This window comes from Schistocerca cancellata, chromosome 8, assembly GCF_023864275.1.
Source record: "Schistocerca cancellata isolate TAMUIC-IGC-003103 chromosome 8, iqSchCanc2.1, whole genome shotgun sequence".
Lineage (NCBI taxonomy): Eukaryota > Metazoa > Arthropoda > Insecta > Orthoptera > Acrididae > Schistocerca > Schistocerca cancellata.
This window is the reverse complement of record NC_064633.1, coordinates 280803101-280819616: the sequence shown is the minus strand read 5'-3', so window position 1 is coordinate 280819616 and position 16516 is coordinate 280803101. Positions and strand designations below refer to the sequence as shown.

The window sequence follows — 16516 nt, the reverse complement described above, 5'->3', positions numbered from 1 at the left end:
CGGTGCAGTCCCCTACGGCACTGCGTAGGATCCTACGGTCTTGGCGTGCATCCATGCGTCGCTGCGGTCCGGTCCCAGGTCGACGGGCACGTGCACCTTCCGCCGACCACTGGCGACAACATCGATGTACTGTGGAGACCTCACGCCCCACGTGTTGAGCAATTCGGCGGTACATCCACCCGGCCTCCCGCATGCCCACTATACGCCCTCGCTCAAAGTCCGTCAACTGCACATACGGTTCACGTCCACGCTGTCGCGGCATGCTACCAGTGTTAAAGACTGCAATGGAGCTCCGTATGCCACGGCAAACTGGCTGACACTGACGGCGGCGGTGCACAAATGCTGCGCAGCTAGCGCCATTCGACGGCCAACACCGCAGTTCCTGGTGTGTCCGCTGTGCCGTGCGTGTGATCATTGCTTGTACAGCCCTCTCGCAGTGTCCGGGGCAAGTATGGTGGGTCTGACACACCGGTGTCAATGTGTTCTTTTTTCCATTTCCAGGAGTGTATAATACCTGCCTTATTATCATAACAGAAATATTTTTAAAAGCTGTAGTTTTGAATGCATTTTTGTAAAGACATTTTATAATTTATTTTTAAAGAAATTTTAATTTTTACAGATGTACTCATAATTTTTGAAAGATAAGCAGACATGTACAAATGAGAGGTGTCTGTACATAGGCCCATAAAAAGGGTGACTGAAATGTAAATTTGTTTTCTGTAGTTGTAAAATAATCTTTGGATATACTATATCATCGATGTTACAAGTACTGTTGCACAGTCAATTTCACTGTCAATTGGCACTGTCAACATCATCATTTACTAACGTACTTTAAGGGGAACACATCGTGGTTCAGGTCGGGGAGGGGGAGTCCATTTTCAGTTTTCATCATATTTCAATGGATTAAGGTTTTATTTAATTACTCTGAAAAGGATTTTGCTGAAAAAAGTTTTTTTTTTTGAGGATTTAAAGAGCATTTTCCTACCACGTTTGTTTATGTGCCATGTCCCCCCCCCCCCCCCGCCCCCCCTTTTTTTTTAAACTCCCGAGTGTGTTGTTGGCTATCCTTGGAATGCAATGGTCAGTACTCTTATGTTTCTGCTGTTTGTAAACAACATGCTTTCAAACACGTGGGTAGTTTTGTTCAAGTATGATAGTGAGTAGTTGTTATAGAAAACTTGCATGTATACCATGGGCAGGCAATTATGAGAAATAAAGAAAATCTGGAGGCAATGAAGAGAGATGTTTGGGCCATATTCTCCCGTAAGTCCTCTACTGATGATAAGCCATGTCATGGATTGTGTCTATCAAGAGACAATTCGTGGTGCAAATACAATAGGGCTCAGGCAACTGGAGAATCTTATTCTCACCAGCATTCTCTTCCTGCTGCTGTTATTACAGCAATTATACCTATTTTAAGAGACTTGGCTCATCCTGACCTTCTAAGGAAATGTCTGCATGGGCAGACACACAACCCAAATGAAAGTTTCAACAGCATATTTTGGAACCACCTTCCTAAAACTGGATTTGTAGGCATGCATACAATGAAACTAGGAGTTCATGATGCTGTTATTACATTCAATTGTGGTAATATTGTTAAGTGTTGGGTACTGAAAAAGCTGGGAATTAATCCTGGTGAAAATATGATCACTGGGCTGCAACAATGTGATAAAATGAGGATAGCCGATGCAGACAGGTGTACATCTAATATGGCCAAGAAAGCAAGGCAAACATCCAGGAAGGTGAAAAAGAGAGGCCAAAGAAGGGCCATCATATGCAGCAGGACAGTTTTAATTAACTGTAAGTAACAAATATCAAAAGTTTTTTCTTTAAAGTCAATTTCCCTCAAACTAAAATATTCAGTACATGTGCCCCATTATATCAGAAACTATAATCAATAAATGAATTAAATTTTCAGAGACTCTGAATAACATAAAAAGCCACCTCTGGTACTACATTCATTAATATTCCCCCATTAGGAAGTCCACAAAAAAATATCTTCTGCAGAAAAAACTTAATATTTTTTGTCAATAAATTAAAAAAGCATTTCTTAAAAAGTATAAAATGGATAAAGTAGTTTTTAGTACAGTTGACTCTATTAGCATCATGTAACACACAGTAAAAATATTAAGGTCCTGCATCAAATAGTTTTTTTCAGAAATGGGTCAAATACTTGCCTAAATAACATGGGTTAGATAGGCAGGGTGTGGTCCCCTTAAATGTAGCTTAAGTACTATAGCACAGCCACGTTAATCTTTAGAGCTGTCAGCCAACTTAAAATGGAATCTTTAATGCTGTCTTCAGCTTTAATGTTAGTCACCATATTAGAAACAAGATATGTACTTTGCGTGATGTCAATGTAAGTTTTCTGTATTATCTCAATTTGTATCGTTTACAGTCTATATTCCGATGGTGCTCTCATTCAGTTGAAGAGCAAAACTTGTAAATACAAAAATATGAAGTGCAACTTAGGCAGTTTTAAAACTTTTATCTTCAACAGACACTCCCCAAACAGGCAATGCTTGCTCTTGCTAAATTTATGCCTAGTCGGGGTGGCAAACTGTAATCAGGTACATAAGGATGAAAGTGAAACGTACAAAGATTAACATGAAAATTAAATTCAATTAAGAATGCTTACAATGCCTTGCCTTTTCTGTAGCCAGTTTCCAAGCTCCAGAATCACAAGCCTTTTAACCTCCATAGTGTCACTTATTAAGCCTGACATAGCATTTATTTATGACAGTCATTCTTTGTCTATAATGACATTCTTTGTCTATAATGTCAAGAATTTACTGCAACAAGCTATTGCCTCTGTTAGCCAATGACAATCAGTAACGAATTTCAAGTAGGTAATACAGCAGTCTATTCCTGGCTCTTCAGCAAGACAATTTTTAAAAAACAGTCCACACAGGGACAAGGATATGGAATAAGTTTACAGATATGTGAGTGGCTTGAAGATTTCTTAAATAATAGAACCCAGAATGTTGTCTTTGACAGCAAGTGTTCATCAGACACATGAGTATCCTCAGGAGTGTCTCAGGGAAGTGTGATAGGATCCCTGTTGTTTTCAAGACACATTAATGATTTGACAAACGAGGTGGGCAGCAATCTGCAGTTCTTTTGCTGATGATGCTGTGGTGTACAGTAAGGTGTTGAAGCTGAGTGACTGTAGGAAGATACAAGACGACTTAGACAAAATTTCCAGTTGGTATGATGAATGACAGCTAGCCTTAAATGTGGAAAAATGTAAATTAATGCGGATAAGTAGGATGGATAAACCTGTAATATTCAGATACAGTATTACTACTGGCCTGCTTCATAGAGTCAAGTCGCTTAAATATCTGGACGTAATGTTGCAAAGCAATATGAGGTGGAATGAGCATGTGAAAACTGGGGTTGGGAAGGCAAATGGTCAACTTTGGTATATTGGGGGAATTTTAGGTGTGGTTCACCTGTAAAGGAGACCGCATATAGGATGCTGGTGTGACCTATTCTTAAGTACTGCTTGAGTGTTTGGGATTCTTACGAGATGGGACTGAAGGGAGACATCGAAGCAATTCAACGGCGGGCTGCTAGATTTGTTGCTGGTAGGTCTGAACAACATGTAAGTGTTACAGAGATGCTTTGGGAAGCTAAGTGGGAATTCCTGGAGGGAAGGCAACGTTCTTTTTGAGAAACACCATTTAGAAAATTCAGAGAATCAGCATTTAAGCTGACTGCAGAACAATTCTACTGCTGCCAACGTACATCGTGTATAAGGAACACAAAAATAAGATACGAGAAATGAGGGCTCATATGGAGGCATACAGACAGTCATTTTTCCTGTGCTCTATTGTGAGTGAACAGGTGGGGAGATTACAATTAGTGGTACAAACTACCCTTCGCCATGCACTGTACGGTGGCTTGCGGGTGTTTGTGTGGATGTAGATGGAAGCAAAAATCTCTGTGACAGCTCATCACCATGATGAGTCCGTACCATGAAACATTTTAATTATGTTGCACTTTTTAAATAACATTGTCCAGTTCTATATAATGTATCTGGATAGATGAAAAAGATCTACTCACCTGGCGGTGGCAGGAGAACACACACATAAAAGAAAGTTATTCTTATGCAAGATATCAAAGCCACTGGTTCCTCCTTCTGGCAGATGGGTTGAAGGAGAAGGAAGGTGGGTGAAGGAAAAAGATTGGAGAGGTTTAGGACAATGAGTATATTTTGGAAAAGTCAACCTGAACTGTGAGTCAGAGGAGACATACTGGATGGGATGAGAAGCAAAGACTGATTGTCAGGGACTGCACCGGATGAGATTTGTAAACATGAGAGCTCAAGGGTGGAAGACAGGGTAACACACGTGAAAGAGATTACTGAAAAAATGTCTTGCATGAGTTAATAAGAGTGAAAAGCTAAATGCGTTATACACAACAGGGATGGGAATGGGACGGCAAAAAAATAGACAAGCCAGAAAATGAAAGATGTAGAAAACTAAAACGAAGAGAAGAAAGGAGTAGTAACTGTGAAGAAATTCTCAGACAGAAGAAATTATTATATTGTCTAGTTCTAGATTAACAAGGATGCTTCACTGTCTTTAGTCAACATAGATACCTACAGCAACACTGCTGAAGCCAAATATATGGAATTACACTATGAGAGCTGCACCGTAGTTAAGTGTCAACTGAGGCTGTATATATAGTTTGGATTCTTTCTCGGCATTTGGTTAGTGAATTTAGATTGCTGTGTACTTTGTGTCACACACCAATACAATTGACAATCTAGACTGCCTTTCTGCTGGCATGATTTATTATTTCAGCCTAGCCTTTTTTTCTTCTATCAATTCAAAGGTTGGCCTGAAGACCACAGTAATAGTGGCATCCTCTATTTCTGTGGTGTATTTATATCATTTATGAATGTGCAAGCTCTAACTGAATGACATACTATAAATTGCCAGAAAAAAATATTCTTGAAATTACGAGGTGTAAAGTACTTCTCCAAAAAAGAGAGCATAATATGTAGTGATTTGTGCCTCCCACAACCTGGTTGGCATGTGTCTCTCATGATTCCTTACTGTTAAGCAACAGTCTATGTGAACCCAACAAAGAAATTAATATTTATTGAAGGGATGAGCTGTCTGATTAATTCTGTCAAAAATGTATTTTCTTATTTGTTTTATGTATTCAAAGGGCACTTAGGATAACGCATGTTGTTGTAATCGCAGGAACAAGCCAAGTCTAATTGCAGTACCTTGAGAATAGTATGTAGGAAGAAGTTAAAGTTGTAGCGCTGGACGCCAGGCGTGGCCGAAGGGTCAGCCGAGGCGGCAGTCAAACTGTTGGGCAGCAGCGCTCGATAAGAAAGCAAACAGCCAGCAGATACAAACGGAGGTCTGTGTAGGGACTCATGATAAGCAATCAATTAAGAAGTATCAACAGAAAGCATTCCTGGCTAGAGAGAGAGGTCTGGGAGTGGAGAGAGAAAGAAAGGGGGCCCTTGGTGGGGACAGTGCTATGTCATGAGGAGCCAATGAAGGGCCCAGGACGCAGTGCGTGACCATATAGGGAGAGGCGCCTCTATCCCTCCACTCAGCCTCTGAAGAACAATAGTAACAACAATGCTTTAACGATACCAAATAAGGACAAGTTGCCTTCGACGCTACGTCATGCCAAGCGCTGGCGGGGTCGAAGGGGAAACGCTAACAAAACCCGAGAGCACACCGCTCTGAGGTCTTGTCTTGCGATTCTTCTGGTCGAGTAGTTAGCAGCAGCCGACTTGGGCTGAGGGACGGGCTGTAGGCAGGCAGCAGGAGATAGTCGCTGGAGAGCGTTAGGGCGTAGCCGCGGGACTCTAACGTAGGGTGCTAGGAAATATTGCAGAGCTTCTAGTAGGCAGTCAGAACGGTGGAGTTAGTCACCGTCTCTGTATTAGACTTGGCCTTCCAGTGAATGCAATCACCACGCAGTTAGGGTGAGCTGTATTCATTCAGAATAAACTCCAATTTGTTAAAGTTATCAAGACTTTAATTCTACCCGCTTCCTAGCTTTTTACCTATCACACCAGGGATTTCTACATCTTAGCCAGATCAAAAAGTCTCCCTCTCACTAAGGTCAACCAGCTAAATCCCATCCATGAACCGTGTCGCTCAATCCCTCGCAATACTCACGCTTGGGACGCGACATAAATAAAAACTTTTGGTGCCAGGTGTGGGGTTATCACAAAGGCGTATAGGCAAATAGGAGGTAGGAGCCATTAGATTTTGCTACAGCGACTGTGGCAATTGGCAGGAAGTTGTGGCGACTCGCAACTTTCAGCATTAGTAGCACCAGTACGTCAGAGTCCAGAAAGGTAGTCCCCGCGGTTGCAGAGCAACGCAGGACAGCGGCAGCGCGACGCGGAGCGACGAGGCACAGAGGTGCCTGAGCAGCCAGCGTTCGAGTCCGAGGGTCCGGGCTGAGCAGCAGCAGAAGCGGCAGCAGCCGTAGCAGCGGCAGCCAAGGAGAGCGACGGGGTTGGCACAGCCCAGCAGAGCGGCGGCCGGCGCATCGCAGCAGCGCGGGCGCAGAGAGAGCGTGGAGCAGCGCGGGCGCAGAGACAGTGCGGAGCAGCACGGGCGCAGAGACAGCGCGGGTCAACAGAGCAGATGGCGCACCACAAGAGAAGCGGTACTTGTAAAATTATATTAAGAATATTATATCCTTGTTGTGTAAAGAGTTAACATAGTTAAGATGCCCCAAACTAATGAAGTTGCGTCATCCTCCACTAATGGTAAGATGTCAGTGAAGGAAGCCCTATGTATTGTTTCGAATGTGTTCGAAAGAAATAAGTAGGAATTAAGGGAATTTATCGAAAATGTAGATGCGGCATTTGAATCAGTAAAGCCGGAGGAACACGAAACATTATTGAAGTTCATTAAAGCAAAGATAACCGGTGAGGCCAGGTCGAGATTGCAGGTGCGTGAACGCACAGGTACGTGGCAAGAAGTGAAACGCATTTTAGAAGAAAACTATGTGAGTAAGCGTACCATAGACTACCAGGCATTTAAGATTTTCCAAGCAAGACAGGGACAAGGGGAACCAATAGCAATGTGGGCAAGCCGAATGGATGAAATGCAGAGAGATTTTCGAGAAGCAGTAAACAGAGTTACGGCCAGAGAAAACTTGAAGGGTGCGATAGAACTGGTTGATTCCTTAGGAAGAGCGTGCTTTATACAGGGTTTATGTAATGATAGAATACAAACAATAGTGAGAAGCAGAGGCGACGAAATTACGTTGGCAGCAGCAGTGGAGTTGGCACTGCAGGAAGAGAGTGCGATATTGTCCATGAAAGAGCAGGGACTAGCCCCGAGGGTAACGTACACTCGAAATAAGGAAGCGGTAAAAAACGCGAGAGAAATTAAAGAGTTGAAATGTTTCAATTGTGGGTTGAGAGGCCACATAGCAAGCAAGTGTAGGAAAAACAGACCAGAGCATAGAGTACGGGCAATGACGGGCAAAGAGTTTACAAACTTTTGCTATGGGCGTGACAAGCCGGGACACACAGACATGGAATGCCGGGTGCGGTTAAGAAAAGTTCACCCGATAGATGTAAGGGAATTCAGAGGAAATCACAGAGAAACCGATGGAGGGTTACGAGAGTGGAGATGTCCACAGTGTAATTTACCAGGGAACTGCGGAGTTCCGTGTACGAGAGTAAAAGATGTTGCGTGTTTTAAGTGTAAGCGGCAGGGCCACTACGCGAAAGATTGCCACGAAGGGCCCTGGCACGCCTGGAGAAAAGGCAGGGTGCTAGTATCGAGTAAAACAGGAAAGGTGGTACAGGGAAACTAAGAGGCGGCAAGGCTGCGCAGTCGGGCCTTGTTGCGATAGGTAAACCCACAGTGAGGGTAATCGATTGCGCAACAGAAAACGACGTGGTAGTATTGTACTGCGTAGAGTTAAAGAAGTATTTGAAGCTACTAATAGACACTGGAGCACAATTGTGTTTGCTAAATAGGGTGAGTATTCCGGTAAAGATTATGCTTGGAATCAATGAAGCAGAAAGGCTTCGGTTAAAAGGTGTAATGAGTGAAGCCGTTAGCACAATAGGCATGGTACAAATACACTTAAGTATAGACGGATCTGAAAAGGTGAGACAGAAATTTCACGTGTACGGTAGAGGTCTAGACATTCTGTGCGACAGACTGATAGGAAGAAATTTCTTAACAGAGCATAGAGTCAAGCTGGACTATGCAGGTAAAGTAATACAGCTAAAAGGGCGAGATATACCCTTGGTAGTAGAGGAAGAACCAAAGGGACAAGAGATAGAAGCAGATTCAGAAATAGACGGGGAGATAGGGCCCCGGGAAGAAAGAATAATGTTGTTGAAAGTGGACGGAAAGGTACCACGGGGAATCGAAAAATAAATGGTCATACCAAGACAGGAGATTGCACAAGAGGTGCATGTACCTGAGTCCTTAGTAAAAGTGCGAAATGGGAAATGCATAGTAAGTGCATTGAACGTGTCAGAGGACAGAATTCGACTAGGAAACATCAGATTAATAACGGAAGAATTAGAAAGAATAGCGAAAGTACGCGAAGTAAAATGTAGCACTGATGCAGTAGGTAAGACGGAAAGTCGTGCTAGTGTGTTGTGAAGGCAACTCAGAATGGATAATTTGAACGTCGAAGAAAAGAGCGCTCTAGCAGAGGTCTGCACGGAGTATGGAGATGTATTTCATCTACCGGGGGACAAACTGTCCTATACTTCTGCAGTGAAACATAGAATACAGATTGCGCCGGAACACGCGGGGAAGGTAGTGAACGCTAGACCGTACAGGATCCCTGAAGCGCAAAAGGAAGTGCTAAAAGAGCAAATAGAACAGATGCTCAAGGATGACATAATTGTCGAAAGCAAGAGCGCATGGAACGCACCGTTACTGTTAGTTCCAAAGAAGTTAGATGTCAGTGGCAAGCAGAAATGGAGAATCGTAGTGGACTACCGTCAATTAAATGACATCACGGTAGGCGATGCATTTCCACTACCGAATATCTCCGATATCCTGGATCAATTAGGGCAAGCCAAGTACTTCTCGACGCTTGACCTCGCAAGCGGGTACCATCAAATATTGACGGACGAGAAGGACAGAGAGAAAACGGCATTCAGCTCAAACTATCAACATTACGAATACAAAAGAATGCCGATGGGACTGAAGGGAGCCCCAGGATGTTTCCAGAGACTGATGAACACAGTATTGGCAGGTTTGCATGGTGTGAAATGTTTTGTCTATTTGGACAACATAGTATGTTATGGGAAAAACCTGCAGGAGCATAACGAAAAACTCCCGGAAATATTTGACAGGTTGCGAGAGCACAAATTGAAGTTGCAACCAGACAAGTGTGAAAACCTGAGTAAGGAGGTAATCTTCCTAGGTCATTGTATCACGGACAAGGGAATATCACCAGATATGGCAAAGGTGGAGAAGGTGAAGTTCTTCCCACAGCCGAGAACAACAAAAGAACTAAAAGGGTTACTAGGATTGATAGGGTACTATCGACGTTTCATTGCAAATTTCAGCAAAATTGCGAAACCTCTCCATGAGCTCTTAAAGAAAGGAACAGAGTACCAATGGGGAGAACGACAGAACAATGTGTTCGAGGAACTGAAAGAGAAATTAGTGAATCCTCTGTTACTTCAGTACCCTGACTTTAAGAAGCCGTTTATAATCACAATGGATGCGAGTAACGCAACGTTGGGTGCCGTGTTATCGCAAGGGAAAAAGATTGGCGAAGACTTGCCGATTGTATATGGATCCAGAGCGCTGAACAAAACAGAACTGAACTATAGTACAACAGAAAAAGAGTTGTTGGCTATATTGTACGTCGTAAAGCAGTTTAGACCATACATGTATGGGCGAAAATTCACAGTGGTGACAGACGATAAGCCATCAACATGGATATTTAGTGTGAAGGATCCGAGTTCGAGGCTCCTAAAGTGGAGACTGAAGCTCGAAGAGTACGACTACGAGGTAGTATATAAGCCAGGAAGGCTAAACAGTAATGTGGACGCGTTAAGCCGGATAAGGCATGAAGAAAAGGAAGAGATAGGTTCACAGCAAAATGTGGAGGCAGGAAGAACCTCCGTAGCACAAGCAAAGGCGGAACAGAGTTCCGTAAACGTGCTGCAAGCGCAAGTGTCAGGTGAGATAGACCAGGAAATAAATAGTAGTGAGGAAATTAGCCCTGAAGAAAAGGAAAGTATATTAAAAGAGAAATCCCTTGGGAGGGCACCAAGGAATGCATAGAACATTCGAAAGGATAAAAGCGTACAAGCAGTGGCACGGAATGAAGTGGGACATTGAAAGTTATATTAGGAACTGTCCATCATGTCAAAAGAACAAAAACACACAGATGAAAACAAGGATGCCCTTAAAAATTACGGACACAGCTGAAACAGTATTTGCAAAATGTGCAATGGATATAGTGGGTCCACTAGATGTATCTAGTACAGGGAAAAGGTACATGCTAACATTCCAAGACGATCTGAGCAAATTCACCGTAGCAGTCCCGATTGACAAGCAAGACACTGAAACAGTAGCGGAAGCATTTGTAGAAAATATAGTACTAAGATATGGGATTCCATCAGTTTTGTTAACAGACCAAGGATCGAATTTTCTGAGTGACGTGTTTAAAAGTGTATGTAAATTGTTGAAGGTAAAACGTATAAATACCACAGTGTACCACCCTGAGTCAAATGGTGCTCTAGAAAGGAGTCATAAAACAATTGTAGAATATCTCAGACACTTTGTAACAAGAGATCAAAGTTCATGGGACAAATGGGTGCCGTATGCAATTTTTGTGTTCAACACTACACCACACAGCAGCACAGGTTACACACCATTCAAGTTAATTTCCGGAAGGAAGGTTAACATACCAGGAGTACTGCAGCAAGAAACACCGCAGGTAAGTTACGATTATGATTCGTATGTCAATAAGCTAAGAGCAAGAATGCAGGAAGCCCACAGAGTGGCTAGGGATTCTATTTTAAGGAATAAGGTAATCAGTAAAGGACAGTATGATCTGAAGCAGAACCCAAAATAATTCAATGTAGGGGACAAGGTGTTATTACACGACGAATCAGTGAGATGTGGTAGATCTCTGAAACTAGATTCGCAATGGAGAGGTCCATTTGAAGTGTTAAAAGTGGAAGGTCCTAACGTAGTTATAAGAGTTAAGAGAAATAAGGAAACAAAAGTACATGCCAACAGGCTGAAACAGTTCTTTTAAATTTCAGGTATGGCACTCAAGTGGAAAGTTGTGCGACTCATCATAGTGATAACAACATACAGCTTCGTTGCATCAGGATACGAAATGAACGATTTCAAAGTGACCCCAATACCAAGTTCATCAGGACTATATCACGATAACGTAGGACAAGTAGAAATATATAGTACCACATGGAGAATAGTCACATATGTTAATTTAGATGTAATAACAGAAAGATTTCAGAAAGCAGAGAGGTACGGTAAGGCAGCGGTACAGAGGTGCCGTGACACATTGAAACAATTAAACGTAGGATTAATACAATGTAGAGTACTAGATCAGCAAGATACACATCACGTGGAAAAGATTACAGGTCTGCAGAAACTCGTGCAGCAGCTCACAAAACACGAAACCAGAAGAAAGAGAGGCGTATTCAACTTCATCGGACAGGTAAGTAAGATACTGTTCGGGACGTTGGACGAAGCGGACACAGTGTACTATAAAGAAAGAATAGACGCTACGGAGAGGAACTCTGAAGGGTTGCTGAGGTTAACTAAGAAACAGGTGGCAGTGGTAAGGGCCACATTAGCAGGAGTAAACAGAACAGTATATACACTAGAATCAAATGAACACATTCTAAGGACAGGCATGCAGAGACTAGAAAGGTTCATGAAGGAATACGTGAAGGAAACAGATATGGGTTTCAAACGAGTAGCATCTTTTGCCACTGTAACGGAACAAGTATTACAGTTAGCGGCAGTGTTTGGCCAAATCAAAGAGGAATATGAGCAGATGATAAATGCCATAGTAAATGCTCAAAAGGGAATACTGCAGCCGCACATCATTACTCCAGTTCAAATTGTGAAGTATCTAAGTTTAATACGAGACAAATTAAAGGACGTGAAGTTTCCTGTTCCTCTCGCGGAGTTGTCAGGCTACCTCTTGTTAAGAATAATTGATTTAGATGTTTTCATTTCCAGTAGCATACTAGGGTACGTAATTAATATTCCTTTAATAGATAATAATAATTTTAATCTGTACAGAGTTCTCCCATTACCAAAAGAGATCCCACATATGAAAGGAAGGTACGTATACATACAGCCAGAGAAAGAATATCTACTGATAGATGAATCCAAAAGGCAGTACGCAAAACTTTCTGCGGATGATCTAAAATGTAAAGAACTGAGTAAGAATAGAAGACTGTGCAGACAGTCATTCGCATTGCTATCGACATTCGACCATGAGGAATGCGAAGCCAAATTGTTACAACCGATAAGAGAAATTCCGGAAGATTGTGTGCGAAAAATAGTCGCACTGAATCAGAGCCTTTGGACCCAACTAAACAGTAACGAATGGCTATATGTAGCTCCTAAGGAAGAAGGACTGACAGTATTATGTGGAAAGGAACCCTCGAAGGACTTATTAATGAAAGGAGTAGGAAACATAAGTTTTTATAGTAAATGTAAAGGGTATGGAACGAGAGTGTTCATACAAACAGATAGAGTAATTCATAGTAACGTAACAAAGAAAGATATAATACCTCAAATTAATTTAGAATTTGACTGTTGTGTTGTAAACGAAGAAAAGAAAAATGTCTCCATGCTAACGCTAGATTTACCTCTGGAGCAGGTAGTAACACAATTAGACGACTTGAAAGTTGCTGGGAAAAGACTGGATGATGTCCAGCGAATGGTAGAAAGGCAGGAGGAAGAACTAAAATATTCCAGATGTTTTACACATTACTCAATAACTACATACATAGCTATAGCGATAGTCATTTTTATTGTAATAACATGTTGTTGTAAAAATTGTAGATGCTGTAAAGAATGCTTCAAAAGTTTATGGAAGTACTTTGACGATAATAACTGTTGTGGTCAAGTATGTATAAGAAACACCATAGTAAATCAATACCCAGAGACTAGCTTAAGCAGAAGACAAGCTAATAAAGAAACTGAAGATGTAGTAATATATGAAAGATGTGGGAAAAACCAAGAAGAGTCAGTTCTGTTCAGAAACAGGCGTTAAGTAAAATCAAAAGATAAAACATATTAAAAGTGTCTTATAAAAAGGTGTAATCAAGATTAGTGTTTTGTCCATGTTTTATGAAACTGTACGTACTTGTAATTACCAATGTTGAATGAAAATGGTATTTTGTATCAATGCTTTTAAAAATGTACCTTGATTGTAATTGTATCAATGATTTGAAAAAAAAAAATTCCTTGATAAATGTATTGTGTCTAACAAAGAAGTTAATGGAAATAAGTGCACCCAATGTATAAGAAAGAAAAAGAAAACATGTGAAGTGTTGATATAACAAAAGAAAATGTAAGCAAATAAAATGAGAGAATCACAATTGACGCTACTCTGAGGAGTAACGCCAATTTCCCTGGAGGGGGAGGTGTTGTAACCGCAGGAACAAGCCAAGTCTAATTGCAGTACCTCGGGAATAGTACGTAGGAAGAAGTTAAAGTTGTAGCGCTGGACGCCAGGCGTGGCAGAAGGGTCAGCCGAGGCGGCAGTCAAACTGTTGGGCAGCGGCGCTTGATAAGAAAGCAAACAGCCAGCAGATACAAACGGAGGTCTGTGTAGGGACTCGTGAGAAGCAATCAATTAAGAAGTATCAACAGAAAGCATTCCTGACTAGAGAGAGAGGTCTGGGTGTGGAGAGAGAAAGAAAGGGGGCCCTTGGTAGGGTCAGCGCTACGTCATGAGGAGCCAATGAAGGGCTCAGGACGCAGTGCGTGACCATATAGGGAGAGGCACCTCTATCCCTCCACTCAGCCTCTGAAGAACAATAGCAACAACAATGCTTTAACGATACCAAATAAGGACAAGTTGCCTTCGACGCTACGTCATGCCAAGCGCTGACGGGGTCGAAGGGGAAACGCTAACAAAACCCGAGAGCACGCTGCTCTGAGGTCTTGTCTTGCAGTTCTTCTGGTCGAGTAGTTAGCAGCAGCCGACTTGGGCTGAGGGACGGGCTGTAGGCAGGCAGCAGGAGATAGTCACTGGAGAGCGTTGGGGCGTAGCCGCGGGACTCTAACGTAGGGTGCTAGGAAATATTGCAGAGCTTCTAGTAGGCAGTCGGAACGGTGGAGTTAGTCACCGTCTCTGTATTAGACTTGGCCTTCCTGTGAATGCAATCACCACGCAGTTAGGGTGAGCTGTATTCATTCAGAATAAACTGCAATTTGTTAAAGTTATCAAGACTTTAATTCTGCCCGCTTCCTAGCCTTTTACCTTCACACCAGGGATTTATACATCTTAGCCAGATAAAAAAGTCTCCCTCTCACTAAGGTCAACCGGCTACATCCCATCCACGAACCGTGTCACTCAATCCCTCGCAATACCCACGCTTGGGACGCGACAATGTCTTGCATGCATAGTGGACATCACATCTGTTGTGAGGGTACCTCAGAGTAATATTGTTGGCTCTGGTGCAGCTATAAAAGCTCTGTAGAGAGTGGTATTATGGCACGTAAGAGTCTGTAATTCCTTGGTGTCAGCCAACAACAAAAATGTGAAGAAAAAGAGAAGAGGAAGGTCGAGAGAATTGTGATGTACAGGTAGTTCCAGTTTGTATCTTGAGGAAAGGAAGTTGTTTGTTGATTGGTTGGTTTGGGGGGTGGGGGTGGGATCAAACAGAGGTCATTGGTCCCATCATATTAAGGAAGTATGGGGAAGAAAGTCAGCCATGCCCTTTCAAAGGAACCATCCTGGGACTTGCCTGAAGCAATTTAGGGAAAATGCGGAAAACCTAAATCTGGATGGCTGGAAACCATTTTGAACTGTCATCCTCTTGAGTGCAAGTCCAGAGCGCTAACCTCTGCGCCACCTCGCTCAGTTCTTGATTAGTGATATGTAATGAAGAACAATGGAAAATATATTTTTAATGTTAATTGAGTTAAAGTAATTTTCTTTTGAATGAATAGGGAATATAAAAATGACAGTGTTGTTCATATGTTTACTATAAATGAGAATTGCATTACCTTTGAGAGTCATTTCCACAAATACCATTGTATATCATCTGCCATGACAATAATATTATAATAGGGGTCACAGATAATCTTAGGTCATTATTCCTCGTTCTTCAGCAACTGGGTCTCAAACGTAATTATGGTACATGTAAATTCTATCATCTGGCATGATGCATGTCATACTTGGTAAAAATGGCACAAATGTAGCATAACCACATACGGCAAACAAATTACTTGCTCCTAAAAAAAGCTGAAGGAAATGCAATACTCTTTAGGGAAATAAAATTCCTGTGGAAAATTCATTGCTAACAGTGCTCAAAATTAATTTCTTTTCAATCGGTTTTCCAAAAGTCAAATTCCTATAGATGGAAAATGTGATAAATTAATTATGTTTAAATTGTATTCAGGTGTGCTAATCATCATTAATATGGTGTTGCAGCCAATGAGTGGTTATATAGAGGAAGGTCTGTTCAGTTAACTATCAGTTGTACTGGCTAATTGAATATTTTCAAGCTATATTTTATGAGAAAAATCAAACAGCAGCTGTGAATACGAATCTTTATTTGCGTAACTATAACTGTGACACCTACTTCTGTCCCACTAGCCTGCAAGCCCTGATATACATGTTACTGCAGTTACCTTTAGGATAAGAACTTGGCATTTATCCGCACTACATCAGGTGTTTCCTGGTGGACAAATAGATACAACAAACATTTACAAGGGTCCCCTACAATGGTGCCAACATTAAGCCCAAACCATTGCAGTAAGCCTCAAATTGCAGCCTGTAAAGGAAAACAGAAAAGGGTTACGAAAGGGTCTAACGGAGATACCCCGACACATTTCTCTTTATGTTACCACTTAAATGCCATATGGGATGTCACATTTCTGACAATAAGTCAGAATGAGATAAGAGTGGTCATTCCCGAGTCTTATGGGATAATATTCACCATCTTCATCAATGTCATTGTGGAACAGGTAAGGGGGGGGGGGGGCATTTTTACTGACAACTACTCAGGGGTTCACAGCTACCTATAATGATAACTTCACTTGTACATTTCCCTCACAATGCAGGCATCACAGCTGGGCTGGTTAAGTGCAGGGGGAAATTGGTGTATGGTATCTTTGATGGAGAAAGCTACAGATTTAATCAAACTATCACAGGAAGCTTCTAGAAGCAAGTCTTAGTTATTGCCACACACATTTATTCCACAAGCCACTACCAGCAGTTCCTGAGTGTAAAACTTGAAACGAGCTTCTGTTAATAAAGATATGACTTTAGAGTGGCTGACACCTAAGTCACCAGCCTTTCT

The 16516-nt window shown here is 41.9% G+C and overlaps 1 protein-coding gene across 1 annotated transcript in view; it reads right to left on the bottom strand.

Moving 5' to 3' along the window:
* LOC126095734 (uncharacterized) overlaps nt 1-16516 on the bottom strand; it is a 99368-nt gene that overhangs the window by 81338 nt on the left and 1514 nt on the right. The gene's annotated exons all lie outside the window — the stretch shown is intronic.